This window comes from Pelecanus crispus, chromosome 2 (genome assembly GCF_030463565.1).
Source record: "Pelecanus crispus isolate bPelCri1 chromosome 2, bPelCri1.pri, whole genome shotgun sequence".
Taxonomy (NCBI): domain Eukaryota; kingdom Metazoa; phylum Chordata; class Aves; order Pelecaniformes; family Pelecanidae; genus Pelecanus; species Pelecanus crispus.
In genome coordinates, this window is record NC_134644.1 from 32,496,125 (window position 1) to 32,512,557 (window position 16,433).

The window sequence follows — 16,433 nt, forward strand, 5'->3', positions numbered from 1 at the left end:
AGCGTCTACAGGACACACAACTGGGATAATTTTTATTTCTGTTTCTAGGCATACATTGTTTTTACTGCCAATCAGATTAGTTTCCTAATACAGATTAGCAATATAGATTGCCCATTTGTGCCTTAATGTATTTTTTTCTAATGAATGGTTACTAAAGTTTGCTAACCATGACACAAAAGAGACTAAGCCACCAGATGAAATGTTAAAGCTTCCAAAATTCCATGTGAAGATTCAAGTTATACAAGTGCTATAGTAATACATTAGATCTGAAGCCAGCAAGTGAAAGAGAACCAAGGGAAAATTTGTTCTCTTTCTGCGTGTATGTGTGTATGTGTATCTGTGCATTTGGCAGCACCGTCAGCCTGTTGCTGATGCTGGGAGTCTCTTCCCAAAGAATCCCAGAGCGTCAAGAGCGTAGCAGACAAGAAACTGGTAGGTACTGGGTAGCAAGAAGAATAGGAGAGACAGGAGGGAATAGACATGTGCATATGCAATCACAATGGTAGCATACTCAAAACTTTTCAGAAAAATAAGGAAGGGTTCAGGAAATCTCTTATTACCTTAAATGCATTGAAATACATCAGAACAGATTATTTTTCTAAAGAATGCTTATCGGGACATGGAATTATTTCAAATTTTCTTTTTGTTTGTTTGTTTGTTTTCTCTTTTTTAACTTCAATATTGTTAATATTGGAAAGAGTCCAGCAGGCAGTAGGTCACTGAGCAGAGGTCTTGTTAACATTTCATTTATTAACATATACTTCATCTACTCAGTCCCTTTAACCACAGTTGTGTACAGAAAAGAGAGCATACGCCAACCTTGAGGTAAAAAATTCACTGTGTGGCTGTTGATGAGTTGATCGCTCTCTAAAGTGCCTGATGAATTAGGCATAAATATCCACATGATGAGGAGCATTCATTAGCATGAGCTCTCTCTCACTGTTGCAAATCATGCGTCCCCAGACTGCAGGATGACTAAGGGGAGAGGGAGGGTGGCCAGCTAACTCCTTGCCCCTTCATGGGTGGTGGAGGCAGGGAGCAGAGCTGTGCTCCCAGTGAGACCTTTCGCAGGGTGGCAGACTGTGGCACGCTGCAGACCGTTCAAGCCCTTTGTTGTTAACCCTGCATGGAACTGAGTAGCATAAATATACAGAGAGGCCCACAGAAATTGTTTATCATTAAAAGTTCACTTGTTTTCCATCAAGTATTTTTTGAAAAGTTATTTTAACTTCTGTGGTCTGGAAACAAACCCATTTGTGAATGTGGGTATTTCCTGGTTTCTTCTGGCCGAGAAATACTGCAGTACAAGAACAGGCTTCGGGCTTGATTTTCCCCTGCAAATATTGGGGGTATGTATAGTGGACGCTGCAGGACCTCATCTTGTGTAATCTCCACCTGTGGTCCTTTTTGGAAGTGATTCATGAAAACTGCATCCCCAGAGACCCTGATTATATTACTTTTCCAAGGAGCATCAGACTGGCTAAACATGAGTAGATACTGCTTTCTGTTGCTGTAATCCAGTATCAACCCTCCTGGAAAGAGAATGGATATCGCTGGGGGTCTTGTATGCTAGGATAAACTAGAATCAAGCCCTGTGTTGCTTACTTCCCAATTCTGTCTAAAAATGTAAGTTGCCTGTAGGAGCTGCTTTGCAATCATGTTAGCAGTGTGTACACTCTATTTATACACTGTAGTGTTATATTACATTAAAATTTTATTCCTAGTCAGTATTAATAAAAATTTCCCAAACTGTCTGGTAAATTATAAGAAAGTAAGCTGTATCTGATGCCTTCATCTAAGGTACATAAAGGGAATTTTGGATTTAAAAGTAGGTAGAACAGAGGTGCTGAAACAGAAGTTCCTTCAAATGCACACATGCTTTCTTCAGGGAAGGAAGACTTGTAACCATTTATTTTATGAAGAGAATGTCATAAAATGTAGTTGCCTTTTTAGAACTGAACTGTCATTCATTGTAAACAGTTTGAAATACTGTATTCTATGCAAATGACCTTAGGCTGAAGTTTTGTGGGAAAATAGATTGTTCTTTTGCCCTGGTCAGCTTGCAGTTCTGAATGAGAAGTGGGAGGGAGCAAAATGTAGTTTGAGGTTAAATAAAATATTATGTTTTGATACTTCTTTGGGGTTTTTTCCTTTTAAAAAAAAGTCTTTAAAAACAATATGGAAGGAAAATAAAATTTAGGTTAGTTTGAACTGAAAATGAATATGCTTGTTTTGAAAATAGTGAGGAGAAACATTCCAACTCCATTTGCATTATGAGGAGACAATGTCTTGTAAGGTAATGATGACCTGAGTATTGTCGTATCTTGCAGAATAGGGTAAAAATCAAAAGGAAAATTTTTAACAATTGTTATTTTTTTCAAAAGCTTATAAAGATCAGTTTAAAAATGTATGACACAGAAAAATTCAAACAGGCACTTTGGAGAAATTTTCAGTGTACCTGAGAATTGAGGATAGACACAGAAGTAGCTTGGAATTTCTCAGTAGGCACCTATCAGCATTTTAGATCCTTTTGCCTCCTGTTCCCTTTTTCTAAGTGACTTAGAAACCACATTTGCTTTGAATTTCAGCAAATGCCATATGTCTGTGTTGAGAACCTTGATTTCTAAGGGTTAAATTAAAAGTATTTACTATATAGCTATGTCCACATCATCTTGAAATAGCTAGAAAGCTTCAAGTATATCTAATAGATATATCTATTTAGTATTTAATTAGTATATCTAACATATACCTAATAGCCTCTCTGAAAAACTAACTATGGCCAAGAGACAGGAAATTTTGATCTCTAAATGTAAGCAGTCACTACAATGTGCACCTTCTGCTTTGCTTTCTTCAACTTTAAAAGTAATTTAAGGTCATAGCGTTCCTGCCTTCCTCCAGACATCCCTGCCTTTCTGTGCCTCAGACAAACTGAAAAATAATCCCACAAGAAAAACTTTGTGTTTGCCTAGCTCCAGCACAAGAAAGATACAATAAAATATACGGCCATGAGGTAGTGGGAAGTCAGGAATAGCCTTTTTGGCAGAAGAACAATCTTAAAGTGTCTTACATAGGTTACAAAACCGCACTTAGCTATCAGTGGTTGAATTCTGCCTATCTCTTTTTAGAGGCTTTGGAAATCTTCCTGAGATATTAATATAATATACCATCTCAGGTGTTGACTTTGCCCAGATTTAGACATCTAACTATCTGTTGTGCCTTTGAAAATAGTTCCTTTTTATTTTAGCAGAAACTTAAAACAAACTCAGTAGAAAACTCTGGGATGCAGGGGTGCTTTTTGTCATGATGACACAGTTTATATGTACTGTATGAGACTCATGTTTCCAAGAGCGATTAGGATGTTCTGAGTTATTTCAATCTGTGTTTACATTTGGATATTTTTATTCATGGATTTATTTTAGAATTGTACACTGCATTGCAAAGCATAATTGGCCTTTTTCCACCCAATTTAAATTCATTTGATGAATACGTAAACTTAGCAACAGAGGTTTTTCAAAGTTACCTTTTGGATTTTGACCCCATGGGGAATATTCATGTAATCTAATGTAGTTGTTCTGAATAACATCCTAGTTAGAAGCCTAAAGTGGGCTAAAGTTAGGTGTCTACACTAAACAGAGGGACATAGGCATTTCCATAATATTATTCACAAAAACTAAGTTAGATGCCTGAAAACAGTTTAGATGATAAATATTTTCTCACCATTTACTATTACGGTTCATTTTGGATGGTCAAATTTCTAAGTAAATTTGGAAGAAAACATGGCAAAAATCTTAAGTCTTCTTTATTAGGTTTAGAAGGGTAGCAGTGTAAGTCTACCTCACATTTCCCTACCTGTGCTTTTATCTGGGAAAGATACTGTATTTAGCAGGATTTCACATGTATTTTACTGTGCTTCTGCAATTCAGTCCCTTACGTAAGAACATTATGGTGCTGAATTGGCTTGCTGATACAATGCTCTGGCCCTACCTATAACCAAATGCAGTGGTGGTTTTAGGATTGGAATATTGGCTACACCATTCCTTGGAAAGAATGCGTGGCTGGTGGTAACACTGAAACTGGTAGAGGAAAGGTCCTTCCCAGAGGATTGCTTTCTGTTCTGCCCTTGGGCCACAAGAGTGCATTTGGTGAACGCATAGGACAGTTCCCTGGGTTGTAAACGATACCCTGCTCTCCCCAAGCCATATGCAAAGTACATCAAAACCTATTCAGGGAAGCCCAAAACCTGCTACCAATCAGAAGCCTTAGTCTGTTTTGCTATTTATTTGTATTACCACCTAAGGACCACATGGGAAGCCTGTGGATGGAGCAGAATAGACTCTATACAGAATTTTGAACTGTAGCAAACTAGCATTACTTTTCAGATTCTTTTCCTTCAAAGAGTCTGTAAGTTGTTATGCCAAGCTGTGATTTTTATAAAGGTTTAAGGTACTTGCCTTCAAAGAAACAACATTAAGAGCGCCTTGAATGGTTAATGTTGTTTCGATGAAATCCTAAAATCCTGTAAATCTGTATTCATATTTTTACTGATAAAATGTATAGTGATTTACTTTCCTGGACGAGATTTTTGCATTCCTCTCCAACAGACATATTTTTAGGATGGTAAAGGTGAGTCTATATGGCAGGACAACATCTTAAGCTCACTTTTAAGATAGCAATGTCATACATTAGGACATAGTAATAGGAAGTTAAGTGAAAAAATAGATAATGTTTTTATGTAAAAAGTTTTAGTCCAATAGTCAAAATAATTACCATTCAGCTGAGATGAAGGAAGGAGGAATAATAATACTTCTCTTTATTTAGACAGAAACAGGACCCTGAACCATGTTTTTGGAAGATAATATTTCAAGATAGTTCTCTCTTATCTCTTCTATTGAAATAGTTTTACAAATTATTCAAATATTCCTGGACGCAGGACCTGGAATTTGGGATTACACTTCTAGGGGACTTCTCAGAGTGCCAACACAGAGTCTTTCTACCTCTTTTTCTTTGTTTGAACTGAAACAAATTATCTAGTTCACTAAAAATGATATTGTTTTTAGGTCTGGTCATCAAAATGAAAATTCATTTATTCATGCAGTCCCAGTCATGCTGAAAAAATTTCTGTCACACAATAACAATATTAAAACAGTCAAATTCATATGTTGTCTCATTATATGTATATAAAATATAGGATTCCTCAACTCTTCCAGAAATAAGTAGAAGTGTTACCACAAATTCTTTTTTATGTGTGAAGATTTTACATTAGTCTGTATCTGAAAAATCAGGAAGGGAATAGGAAACTGTGATTACAGAAGAGAACTCAAATAGCATATTAAATCTTGGAAGGAATGTCTCTTTTTCGTTGTGCCTAATACTAGTCTGAAAGAAAGAGTGCGATACCTTTATTAAACTAAAATAAAGCAGCGTTCATCCATAATTCTGAGCTTAATACAATGATTTCAAAGTGCTGCAAAGACTATCTTAAGTATTATTTTGAGCCATCTTCTAAAGCACAGTGTTAGTAGTAATGTTTCTGTCTGACTCCATAGTTTTAACAAGAGTAGCTGACTGCTACAATATCTGATAACTATCTGTACTGTCAAAACACCCTCAGCAGGCACTTCTTCCCAATACAACTCACAATATATTATTATCACAGCATTTTTTCCTAGTATTTTCTCTTTCTGCCCTTATTGAAAAATAAAGTAGGGCAATATTATACTTCAATTGTCCACTACAAAAAAAGCCATTGTATCTACCACTACAATGGTGAGGCAGTAGCCTTGTGAACAGCTGTTGTTGAAAAGACACAGTTGGGAATTTTCTTAAGAATATTTTTCTCAGAATACGCTGGTTTGTTGAAAGTGAAACTTTTTTTTTCTAGATGGTATGAACCTGTTTTAATAAGGCAAGGATTTCTGATCACAGAGAAGCAGACAGATGCACTAACCCACTATTCAGCTGGCTCATTTAGGATATTTAAATCCATGAACTGAGTCTGGGGACAGGTCAACATTTGATGTGCCTTTATTTCACTAAGTATTGTAGAACCATTTCAACTTCTACCAATAATTTAGGGTTTAATGAATGACACGGGGAGGCCCTGACTGCATGTCTACATGTAGAGTGGAGCATGGCACTACTATCCTACAGAGTAGCAAATCTTCCAGCAAATCTGGAAGCAGTATGGTTGTGTGAGCCTGCTGCAGAACCTACATGGTTTACCTGTGCTGAGGACTGCAGTATTCGAGCTTACAAGCACTGCCACTCTCTTTCGTGCCTACAGTAGTTTGGGGTAGTGTCACTGTACTGTGCACCACATCAGTCAGGTCAGCTATAGCTGAGGATCTACTCAGTGGTGTAGAAAAAAATCCTGCTGTGGATTTCTGCCCTCCTGCTCCGATTTTCTTTTCCAACTCCCCACTTTTTTTTTTTCTTCTTTTTTTCTTTTATATTTGGTTTTTTTACTGTTGTTGTTGTTGTCTTGGTTCAGAGGAAGAAAACTTAAAGAATCTTGTAAAACTTCCCTTGGATGAGAAAACATTTTCCCAGCCTCTTCTGCACATTACAGTATCTGGAAGAATAGGGAGAAGGTGGAAAATTTCTAAGGAGTCTGCAATGTATGTTTATAACTCAGGTCTGTTAACCATAGCTAGAAGTTTGATTGAAAGCACTGTCTAAGCATGAGAACTGCAGAGTGAAATCCTTAAAGCAGCATATTCTTATCTTCTATATGTTGATGTAAACACATGGTATCTGTAAACGTTGGTGTCTGTAAATGTTACTGATATGGCATCTGCAGTACACAGTGGTTAGTAAGGACAGAAAATAACAAGTGATAACAGGTAACAATTGGTGTATTCATCTGTGCTCCACAGAAGCTAAAAACTAACAGAAAGTCTTAAGATCTAAGCTTGAGGCTGATGCTGAGATGTTCTTTGCTATTGAGGCTATGCCTTCTTTTACTAGAGTACAGTCTAACAACATCTTCCTTTGAAGGCATACATGACACATATGCTTAAACCCAGCCCCAAGGTAAAAAGGTATAAAACACAATGAAAGTACTAATACACAAAATGTACTGCCAGCTTCCCCCAAGAATTAAAGAAGTTTTACAATGTCCAGTTCTTCCTATCTTTTCTGGCAGAGCCAGAGCCTCTGTTTCCAGCCCTTTAAGTTTTAAAGCAAAGAGGAGTCAAACTAGATATTTGTTAATTTTGATCAACGTTGAATTGACTGCTGTTTTTAAAGAATTATTGTTTTATACCTCTGTTAAATAAAGCACATACAAGTTAAGTGACTCACTTCAGGACATACAATATATTTGTGACACAGCTGGGAAGGGAATCTGAATCACCTGATTTTCAGAACTAATCTGTGAGCAATAAATAAGCTCTTAACATATAAGTTCTCTAAGCCAAGGCTTCATATTCGTGTCTCTGGGTACTTGTAAGAAGTGGCATTACATATTGTTAAATTTTCCCTAACTTGACTACTGGGTGCCCTTTTTAGGCAGGCCCTCAGCAGTATGATTTCCAGCTTGCAACTAGTTCAAAACCTAAAGAACAAAAAGTCATGTCCTTCTACCTAATAGCAGAATAGTATTCTACTTACAGGGATGCTAGTTTTTAGTTCAGTGCTACACTGCCATTAGTGTTTTTCTACTTGCTGGAGAGTCAAGTCCCAAGAACATCCCTGGCTTACCGGTTAACTGTCTTTCTCTTTTGTAAAACCCAGCTTTATTATGCCAAGAGAAAACTCTCTGTATAGGCATTCACAGCCTTCAATTTTCCCCCTCCTTCTCAAAAACATGCTCTTTTCTAAACTTTTAAATGTGTCTGCCAAAGAGGCAAGCTCTTTAAAGTTAAATGGCAAGGGGGGGCAGGGACAGGACAGAACAGAGACCTACCGCCACCACCAAAATGACTGACTTGGTTTTTTTGGCTTTTAGCTACAAGTTGAGACCCTATCTTTGTTTTTCCCTCATCAGATGCTTTGGCATGAAGCATCCAAAATGTAGATTGCTGGACTTGTTCATGGCATTTCAAAGAGAGCATCATTTGGGCCATACATTAGTAAGCAGGCGAATAATTAATAACAACACACGTGGAAGCAAATGAATGTTTTGCTTGTTGAAAAAGAATGAGAAAGTCAGACAAAGGCCTGGGCTCTATGTCCTTGCCCTCCGCAGCAGCAGCAGAAGTAATGTTATGAATAGCATTTAACTTGAATTTGTAGCAAACTGCTGCTTTTATCATAAACAATTGCCAGATGGTATACATTATCTTCCTTTTTTCTCCTTTCACAAAAGCAGCATTAATTGCAGAGCAGCCCAGGGCTCCACTCAGCTCATCAGTGTGATAACACTTCATGACCCTGATTAGCCGTCAGTCTACTCAATTAAAAAGATCATTTAGACATTCACCCAATCATTTGCCTATCGAGCCACCTGGGCCTCAACCAGGGGCTCCATTTTTAACATTCTCCTGCCCTCTCTCATCTCGCCTAGCTTTTTTACATATCTCCAAAAGACGTAATTGAATTAAATAAAGCGTCTCAGGGGCAGCTGCAACATCTGCTGTTTGTGGTATGTCAAGCCTTCAGCATTAAAAACAGTTACATATGCTCCAAATTAGCAGGTCGCAGAGATGAAACAGTCGATGATAGTGTTTTTGTGCCAGCGTGAGAAGCAGCTCACAGCTGTGTGCAATTTACAATTAAAGGCTTTATCAGAGCTCAATTGTACTAGTGAATCAAGTGGTGAGAGGTCAGTTAGTGAATTAGACCAATTAGAGCTTGTACAGTTAAATTATCTGTCTTATTACCTACTGATAAACAGCCTTGTCATATCTTTACTCAGATGATGAAGCTTGGAAGTGTTTTATGAGGTGATACTATACTTTTTTGTTTGTGTGTGTAATGGAACTCAGTAGCTCAGCAAAGTTAGTCTGATGCAACAAGCATGCAGCAGACAACTTCTTAAAATGGAGAGGAAAAAACCCCAAACACCTGCATTTAGAACCTTTAAGCAAAATTAAGTTAGAACATGAGTTAAGATTACAAATGTTGGCTGTATTTCAAGTTCTATTTTTCTGCTTGGTAAAGTCTAAGTTCATAAAGTTATCTGAGGGAAATTTTATGCTTCTGACTTCTAGGGTTTTTTAATTACTGTCTTGCTCTCACTCCCACTCTGAAGGAGGGATGGGAGGCAAAGGACAGAATCTAATAAAGTCAGGCTCTGATTTCATACTGTAAAATAATGCAGTAATAATGGGCAAAGACAGAAACTCCTGCTTCTTAGTCTCAGGATTTGCACAGTTCTGGAAGGCATCACTTGTAAGTCTGGATGCAGATGACTGAAGATGGGTGAATTGAACTAAGGTGAGCCACTAAAACCTTTCAAGAAGTCTGCATACAAATGTGTCAGTTTGTAGCTGGGGAGTATTAAGCATCTGTTATTGCCATGCCATCCTACTGTGCAAATGAGATATGAGCTGCACCAGGTACTGCAATGCCAAATTGATAGGTGCCTGACCCTAAGAATGAGGAACTTGCTATCAGGGGCCCTATACAATTTTTTAGGGGATGGGGGTTGACAGAGATTAAGATTAACTAGCATGCCAAAACATGACACATCCTTTCATCAGGTTAGATTATATGGAATTGCTGGTGACAGTGTTGCCTGGCAAATTCTGCCTTTCTTCAGTGCTTAGAGGACCAGAAGTCTCAGAAACCTTCCCTTGAAAGCAGCTATCTGTGCTTTGCTTTTGAAAATGAAGTAAGGCTCACACCTTTCTTTTAAAGTACAATCAAACACCGATAGCATAGTGGTACCACTCTCTTTTTATAGAAAGTCCTAGAGATTAGATCATCTGCTCAATTCTCTTCTCTGCAGAAGACAATCAATGATGTGTTAGGCCACAGGAATGGACTAAAAGTATGCCTTGATTGTATAACGCAGTAGTCAGGGAATTTGGCTTAAAGAAGCAGCATTGGGTCCATTCTCAAAGTTGTATTTCAGGTCTTTCACATCATCCTCTCATTGGATAAAAGGCATAAAAGTTATGCATCCCCTGTAAATCAATGTCCTGGAATCACTGTTCTATTCTTCACAGTAGCACAGCTTTGGGAGGAAGCTACACTTCACTAGAAGGTGAACAAGCTGGCTTCTAGGCCATCAGACATTGGGATAATTAGGACACTTCAGGGAGACTCAGGGTTAAATTTCTGTGAGCAAAGGAGGATGTTTTACTTCAAGGTTTGTAACTGGAGACTGTTCTAAGTAACTCTTCTATGTTGTGTAGAGCTGGGCTGTTAAGGTATGTTCAGGGGATATCTACAAGACTCAAGTCCAAACTAAGATTAAGTGCTAGTCAATTACTGAATGGAGATTGGGGGCGGTGGGGGTGGGTGTGTTTTCCTTGATTTAATTCAGGCAGGTGATTCCACCCAAATATTGTGCTGGTGCAAACATGCATTTTTGGAATAGGCTTTTGATCATGTTTAGTGCATAGCTTCTATATATTCAGGCATACAGATTTTGCAAAATAAGGAGAGTAAGTTTCAAACAAATGTCTTGAGATGTCTTATTAAAGATTGTGTTTGAAATAAATTAAGAAGGTTGTGATGATGGCATTGAGGGGGGTCCCAACCAGTTTCTGCCAATGAATAATGTTGGCTCATTTTCCACAAGTTTGGGACTTGCATTTCAAGAAACTCTAATCAGCATGGAAATGGCCCTTTTTGAAACAGCAGATTTAACATTTTAGTATTTTCCATAAATGCATCAACCTCATTGACAAGCTTCAAAGGTTTTTAAAAAAGTAGCTGAAAGAAAGAGAAGTTTTTGAACTTGTGGATGAAAAGAAAGAAAAAGTATAGTTTTGGTGTGTAAATGCATGCACTTTTCAATACTCTTATCCTTCCAAGTAGTAGAGGATATTTAGTTCATTCCTCAAGGGCAGGAGAGAAATATGGCCTAAGTATTCCCAAAACTGCTGAGATTTGAATGTACAATGTACACTTAGTGTCAGGACCCTGATCTCTCCTACAGTGCACATGCTTCTGGCAGTTATAGGAATTCTTTATCCCCTCCTCCTGTTGCAGTCTTCTAACTTATGAGTGATGTTTGCTCTTGACAAGGCCAAAATGAAAATCGAGCCTCAGACATCATAATTTTCTATTTTTAAATGTTGAGTCGTACCTGACTACATTTACATTAAAATTATTTTTGCCATGAATGTGAGAAAGAATGGCTCACAGTAAACATTGAAACAATGACTTAGGGCTCTTTTTTTTTTTTTTTTTTATTCTTGCCGTTGTTGTGTCACAATCGATAAATTACTTCAGATCCCATTTTTAAAAGACATAGGAATTTCTGTAACTTTCTAAAAAGTTATTTTGAATTTTAAGTGTCTTTTGCCTTCCAACAGAGGTTAAGTCCCTGTGTATATAGCTCATTATTAAGCATAAAGGTGATATTACTTACATGACTCAGCCTTCATCTAAAATAGGGAAAAACCAGGAAAGTTAGTTAGAAACTAAGATATTGCAATAACAAGGCCATATTATGTTTACAGACTGATTTCTTGAAAATTCTATTGTAAGAACCAGATCAGTTTATGGAGGATACAGGATCTAAAAAGACATGCACTCAGAGTTATCAGCAAATGATAATTACTATTTATCATCTGTTTGCTGAGAAAACAGGAGCAGTAAGGGCATTGCATCACTTATTGCAGTTATTAACCTCAACTTGGCAAGCCAAGTTCTTCACAGTATAGAATCATAGAATGCTTTGGGTTGGAAGGGACCTTTAGAGGTCATCTAGCCCAACCCCCCTGCAGTGAGCAGGGACAGCTTTAACCAGATCAGGTTGCTCAGAGCCCCATCCAACCTGACCTTGAATGTTGCCAGAGATGGGGCCTCCACCACCTCTCTGGGCAACCTGTTCCAGTGCTTCACCACCTTCATTGTAAAAAATTTCTTTCTAATGTCTAGTCTAAATCTGTTCTTCTTTAGTTTAAATCCATTATTCCTTTTCCTGTCACAACAGGCCTTGCTAAAAAGATTCTCCCCATCTTTCCTGTAGGCCCCCTTTAAGTATTGGAAGGTCGTAATAAGGTCTCCTCGCAGCCTTCTCTTCTCCAGGCTGAAGAACCCCAACTCTCTCAGCCTGGCCTCATAGGAGAGGTGCTCCAGCCCTCGGATCATTTTGGTGGCCCTCTTCTGGACCTGCTCCAACAGGTCCATGTCCTTCTTGTGCTGAGGGCCCCAGAGCTGGATGCAGTGCTCCAGGTGAGGTCTTACCAGAGCAGAGTAGAGGGGCAGAATCACCTCCCTCGACCTGCTGGCCACGCTTCTTTTGATGCAGCCCAGGATTCGGTTGGCTTTCTGGGCTGCTAGCACACATTGCCGGCTCATGTCCAGCTTTTCATCTACCAGTACCCCCAAGTCCTTCTCTGCAGGGCTGCTCTCAATCTCTTCATCCCCCAACCTGTATTGATACTGGGGGTTGCCCCATCCCAGGTGCAGGACCTTGCACTTGGCCTTGTTGAACCTCATGAGGTTCACACAGGTGCACCTCTCCAGCTTGCCCAGGTCCCTCTGGATGACATCTCGTCCTCCTGGTGTGTCAGCCGCACCACTCAGCTTGGTGTCATCTGCAAGATGACAAGATAGTGAAGCTGATCGTGGGCTTGAAAACACTATTGGATGGGGCACCACCAAGATAATAATCTTCTGACATTTAGTTTTTTCTCTTTGTTACTAATTGCAGCTTAAATATTTAAAAACAAAAGAATTTTGACCGCTGTTGTTTCCATCCATTTAATTTTGTACTTTTTGTACTTACATAATAGAATAACATGGTTCTATTCTGCTAGTTTCATTCAAGATTTTGAGACCATACAAAACTGTAGCTATCTCCACACATCCACAAATAATGCTATGTAATATACAATCATATCTCAGTATTATGCTTTACATTTGTATGCTGTAGCTTGTGCATATTCTTTCTATAACTTGACACACTTAAGTATCCTAGTGCTCCCTTACCTATCCCTGCAGTACAGACAGATGCCTCCTGATGTCATCGCAAATAAAAAAAATCCCACCCTATTAATGGCAGGTGCTGCTAGTCTTCCTTATTGTACAAAGCTCTATCCTTCCCAGGCCTGTGAGCCTGGTACAGACGCTGTGTACCTGAAAGTCAATGGAAGTGCTCTCCTCTTCCTGGCTGATTCAATTTAGCTGACATCTGCCATTGCAGCACAGCCTCCCTGCCTGTCCTGGCCCAGAGCCACAGGACTAAAACTGATCTGAATTGCTCATGAGCTGCAGCTGACTTGACTTGCTGGCTGGGCATCTCCCACCTGTGCAACCCAGCCACAGCCCTTCTCAAGAGTGCATTACAGAAACTTGTTTGGGACAGTTGAACATTTAAGAACTAGTATATGGTGATGAATATAAATGTTTAAAACATGGATATAAATGTTTGAAGAAGTGGAGCACAAATGACATAGCAGCATTTGTCTCGTGGGAAAAAATAAATCACCCACCCAAGGAATGGTGCTTATATGCTCACAGTAACCCTCTTAGTTTTTTAGAAATACTGTGAATTTCTTTTCAAAATCTCTGCTTACCCATTTCCCAAACAGCACTACCACAGAGTATTACATATTATGAATATTAGGCAATCATATTAATAATATTATTAATATTATGTAATCTATACTAATATGTAATAATAATCTATAATATAAATAATATTCATACTATTATGAATATTATGTAATGAAAAGTTCAATAAAATACAATAAGACACTGAAGTAATTCTGTTCTGATGCATGTATTTGTCTGGAATGGTAAGCGGGGACTTACAACTTGGTTTTCAAGTCTGTTTTGATCCATTACACTCTGCCAAAACTGTATCTTCATTAAACCTCAGCAATAGTCTTTCCTCACCACCACCACACTCCCCGCCCCCCCAAACATCCTTACTCTTTCTCTGGCAGAAAACTCTTTCATTTTGTATAGCAAATGTGAGCTGTCTGAGATGTCCTGAGGGCAAAATCTTTGTCTCCACTACCTATAGGCATTGTTTCATGACTATGAATAGCTTTCCTTTTCAGATAGCCATAGTGGTTCCTTCTTTTGATTGTCCACCATACCCTACCTTCAGAGTTTCCTGCCTTGTCTTGGCTGTTAATATAGAGGCAGATAGATTATCACAATTAACTATTCAGCTCATTCAGTTAAAGTTACAATGTCATTGTTTTGTTTAAGACACAGGCTGCAATCTCTGATGTTTCACTGGTAGATGAGCAGTTTACCTGTGCTTGTACAATGAACAGGGTGAACAGACAGGGGCTAGCACCACACAGTTATCCCAAAGTTATTGTTTGCAGTGATGGATCAAAGACCTTCACTTCAGTCTCTACGACTGCCTTCTGTGGTTTTTTCTTAAACATCTCAAGGCATGGGCAAATCTCATGCCCATTTTGTGTCTGCATTATTTTCAAGTTATTGCTTCCCTGTCTTTGTTCTACTACCTACACATATGTTGTTTGTATATTTTTAGTAACATACAGTTTGTGTCAAGGATGAATAAATACAGGAATTAGTGGGGGGATGAAGTTGTATAGAAACCCAGAGCATAATTTCTTGGTAAGCTTTTGGAAATAGTTGGCTGGTGGTCAGTGTATTAGAGGTCTGGCAGAAGTGGCGAGTTTCCATTGGAATGGTTTGGAGTGGAACTGCAAGAGATTTAAAAGGCATTGGAAGTAGTAATAGATGTATTTTTAATGAAATGTACCTACAGCAGTATTTCCATGCTGCATCATTGGTATGTCAAACCAAATAGGTACCAAGTGCTTCCTCTGAAATAGAGAAGCTTTACCCGCTTCTGTGGAAGCAGTGTAGTGTTTCACAGTCTTGATGAGGCAGGCAGAAGTATATACATTATGGTTTCTTCTTAGTTATCTCTGTTCCTCTATTTATTCCATGTAAAAATACAGAGCAAGTCACTTGCCTATACTAAATCAGTCCCACTAAAGCAATCTGTATTAGTTGAAATAGTTTCACAAGGTGTGAAAGTAGGGGTGTTGCTTAAAAATCTTGCCGCTTTATTGTCTTTCTGATTTGCAAACCTCTAACTAACTTTCAACATTTACACTTCTTTCTTTTATCCTGGTCATTAAAGAATACAGAAGGTGCATCGGAGGGTGATACAGTTTATTAGAGCAAGTTGTAGGTCCCAGAGTAACTAGATCAATGGGGTACCTTCTTTGACTACTGGATAGATAACTCAGGGAATAACTTACCTATATGCTTGTAAAGTGCGTTTGGATATACTAAATAAAGCGTGGTTTTTACTGCCAGTATTTTACTCCAACTTAAGACCCTGTCCAGCTATTAAAAATAAAAGAAAAAGACAAATGGGAGAATGAATCAAAAGACATCTTTGGACTTGCATCATACTTTTTAGATCTTTTTAGTTTTTAGATAACTTCTTTCTTAGAATGCTTCTAATCCTGTAAAAATCATAACTATTCAGTACTATTTACTGTATTTACTCTCACAGTGAAATAGCTTCAAATTGTATAACATTTTTTTTTTCCTAGTTATTTGCTTGAGAAGGAAATCTCTAACTCTCTTTGTTAATTTAGATAAATGTGGGTTTTGGGTTGTGTTGTTTTTTTTTTTTATAGGCACAACACCAGAGCTTCATATTGCTCATGAAAGATTAATTCTTGATCCATTATTATTTTTACTCTGTGTTAATAATGTATTAGATGTGCTTATTGCATATCTGTGGATGTATAGATGGGTACACTTTGGTTAGACCAGTCAGAAGTGTTGCTGAGATCACCCTCACTCCAAACGGATTCTAATGCTTATTGGTTTCATGTTTTAAGAAAAATGAGTCAGTGCATGAAGAAATTTTATTCAAGATGTACTTATTAGATGTGTTGCCTTAGTGAAGATTATACTTTCGGTATTGATCAAACCACTCTCCCCTGGCGTACGGATGATTAATTCCCTATTAACTCCTAAGATATGAGTAACCCAAAGAGTACATTTTAACAAGTGGCACTGCTTCCTCCAAAGTGCACACAAAACCCCTATATTAAAAGTAACTCCCCAAAAGCCTTTTGTTACCTGCTTACTTTGATGTATTGTTTCTCCTGACATAACACTTTTTCCTGGTTGTACTGACTAACTCCACTTCGTTTTTGCTTTAATGATATGTGATCATTGCAGTTTTTTATATCCTTTCTTATAGTGATATGTTTAGAGCTGGCTTTAAAAGTCAGATGAAACATTTTTTAAAACTTTAAATAAATGCTGATTCTGCAAAACTTTGCTGATATTGTAAGTTTCTGCCTTTCTGGCTGAGATTAATTAGTAGCCAGTGGGAACAACATGTATATAAA